The sequence below is a fragment of the Anabas testudineus genome, chromosome 3 (genome assembly GCF_900324465.2).
Source record: "Anabas testudineus chromosome 3, fAnaTes1.2, whole genome shotgun sequence".
Taxonomy (NCBI): domain Eukaryota; kingdom Metazoa; phylum Chordata; class Actinopteri; order Anabantiformes; family Anabantidae; genus Anabas; species Anabas testudineus.
This window is the reverse complement of record NC_046612.1, coordinates 21939677-21943072: the sequence shown is the minus strand read 5'-3', so window position 1 is coordinate 21943072 and position 3396 is coordinate 21939677.

Below are 3396 nucleotides of genomic sequence, written 5' to 3'. Positions count from 1 at the left end.
CCATTATCAGGATCGATGGAGTGTTCAGTCCTTTCTGGGTGGTGCTTCAGCTCCCCACCCTCCCTCTGGGACTATCAAACATCTGCTGACTGCATGTATGAAAAAACACATACATCTTATGTAGTTATATAAAAACACAGGCACGGGGCGTGTGCACACAAAACAAGATGGAAGTGCACATGAGCACACCGCAACCGAAATGGAAGTTGTCAACACGTGCGTTTCTAATAATGTATCATCTTATGGACGATCATGCCTGTTGATAAAGTAGTTGAACTAAATGCATAATGCTGTGCTACACTGGATGTTGAGGCTCTGGGTGGCATTTAGACACATCCTGCAACACCAGAAGTAATTTCCTGTGGTGAGTCAGGCAGGGTCGAGTGTGAAAATGGGTTTAGGAGAAGATTAAAAGACTACAGAGGGACCGACTTGAGTGTTGTTCAGCCTATTGTAGATAACGCGGACTGTGAAATGTCACGTCACAAATACATAAACTGAGTTTTGGTGTTTGGGTTTTATTTTGTCTGTCTCAGTGTCATAGCCTGAAGCTCTGTTATCTGAAAAATTCTGGTGTGAGGTACATTTATGCCACTTTGGTGTCTGATAATACATGCAGTGTGGTATTCACCAAGAAAACTGGAGAGCTCTACATTCACATCTCTGTCTTCGGTGAGCACAGTGTGTTACATGACGCTTAAAACAATGAAGATTTATTCAGAGAGGATCTATCCTTCATGAGTTCCTCTTGATCACAGTTTCTCACTTACTGTATATCTGCTGCAACAGAAAGCACAATGTTGATTTCAAATATGAAATCAACAAGAGACCAAAGGAGATACTCTATGGAATGGATTGTGTGAAATGATACTGCCACCTCATCTTTACTACAACATCATACTTATTTTAACTAAAGAGCTACTTACAGTATCATGATATGTTTGCATGTGTCAGGCCGGTGTTTTAAATTGCAAAACAAGGATAATTATCAACCACTCACAGTACATTAAAGTTTACATGGTGACAATCTGACAGAAGTGAGTACCCTGCAGCCTGTTACCCCCTTTTTTAAGTGTGGTTTATTTCTGTGTATTTTTGGAAGTATTCAGTATCCAATGCCCTGTGGTGTTAAAGTAAAGTGCAAATAAAGTATCATGTATTTCATTATTTAAAGTCAAGAACTTCAGGGCCAAACAGCTTTGCACAAAGAGGATAACGTCATTTTTATTTAATTTGTTTCAGTCCGTGAAGGATCTGTTTCATTTGCAATGTTGATGTGTGTGTGTGTGTGTGTGTGTGTGTGTGTGTGTGTGTGTGTGTCTGTGTGTCTGTGTCGGATTAATATTACATAGTATTCTAAAATCAAATTATTCTAAATACAAACAATAGGCTAATCTCCAATTTGACACAGCTCTGACTCCAACATGTGTGTCACAGGAGAACTGTACATCCACTAGTAATGTTAGAGGTAAAAAGACAAGAAAGCACACCTGCTACAAATAAATAAAAGTGTCTGTGTGTCGACTGCAACTCTTGATGCTGCTGCAGTGTCTACAGCTTCATCTAGTACAACACTACAACCACCCAGACCTACAACCTAGAGCTCTATGAGCCAGTTTGTACAAAAAGCTATGACCTCAGAAAGACACAACACAGTTGATGTGACAATGCAGCTAACATAACCAAAGCAATTCAAATCCTGAAATGGACCCACGACCCATGTCTTGCACACACAATCAACCTGTTTGTATCCTCTGAGCCAAGGTCCTATGTGCAGTTCTGGAGCTGCTTGAGCAGGTCACAGTGCAAATCAGTGCAGACAGGTAGTGTGTACAAATGTTATCACACTATTATTATCCAGTTATTGTAGCATTTTACTAGTTGTTGTTGCATTGATGGTATGAAAAGCAGATTAGACACGAAGAGAAATAATAATATATATACTGCTAAATGAAACGTAGCATACAACATTGCTCTCTTAGAAACCACCGAGCTCGACCCCGGGTTCATCCTTTAAGGACAGAACAGAGCAGTGGATGAAGCTCTTCAGAGAATAACTGCAGCAGCAGCAGGATGCATCCAGCCAGCTCCGCTGCCAAGGGGCCACGAGAGAGAAGAGGCAGCAGAGGATGAACAAGAGGAGCCACATGCATCTGCTGTTTGGAGGTTCTTTGAGGAACGAGCAACTGAGGACACTATGAAAAGGAATCTCTCAGCAGATACTGGACGTGAGATCTTGACTTTGAGGAGCCCCTTTTGCAGAAAAGTGCAGACCCATTGAGCTGGTGGGAGACCAAGGCTTCAGTCTATCCATGTCTTATACACATCATGGCTCGTAGACTGTGCATTGAATAGCAACATCAGGCCCATCAGAGAATCTCCTCCAAAACAGGGCAGATAATGACAGAGAGAAGAAACAGGATCAACCCCTCAAAACTGAGGCACTTGGTCTTTCTGAGTAGCAATCTTCACTAATGATGATCAACAACTGTTACCTGGATGCTGCTTTTTTTTCTCTTTTTGTTTCACACACTTTATATCTTGTTGTGTGATTGTCTAAAGCTTGTAAAAAGTTAAAACTTCATAAGTAATATACATAAAAATCAGAGAAAGGACCTTTTTGAGATTGGTCTTTGTTTTTATACTTTATCATTTGTTTTTTGTGGCACTCAGACCAATGTTGAGTAATAATAAAGCACCTAAATAATAAACATGTGATATATTGTATGTTTTTTACATTAGTCATTTCATTTTTCAGAGTGTTGTAGGTGATAAAGCCGAAAGAGCCGGAATGGCGACCGCTGGCTCTGAGCAGTTCACAGCTGCCTTACCTTCATCCGCTCCCTGACGTCAGAGGGCGCGGCCATTTTGTGAGCGCGTTCAAATGAACGGCAATAAAACAGGAAGTGAGTTTGCTTAACTATCAAAGTAAAAGCAGCCACAAGTTAAACTACAATGTTGTTTTTAGTCATTATAATGTACAGTATTAAAACAGACCTACCTTTATCATTAATATTACAGTTAATACTACATTACATCATTAACTACATTATTATCCACAGTTAATAAGTCACAAGCATTCCTGTGATGATGTATTGATCTATTATTCGTTCACAGACGGGCAAATTTCTATATATTCTCTAAAATGTACTGAATTGTAAAAATCAGTAGAGGTTTTTCCCCTATGCCACACTTCTTCTGTTTTGATTTTCATGGTTTCATGCTGTGGAGGCGCTGTTGTAACAGTAGTTTGTCTATTGCAGAGCCTGACATGACTTAAAGCTTACAGAGGACTAGCAGGTGCATTTCTACGCGACAAATGGGTTGTATTTTGTAAACCACGAACAGGAAGTGTGCAGCCTGTAAACCCGTCCGGCTTGACGCGTGTCTTGTAGG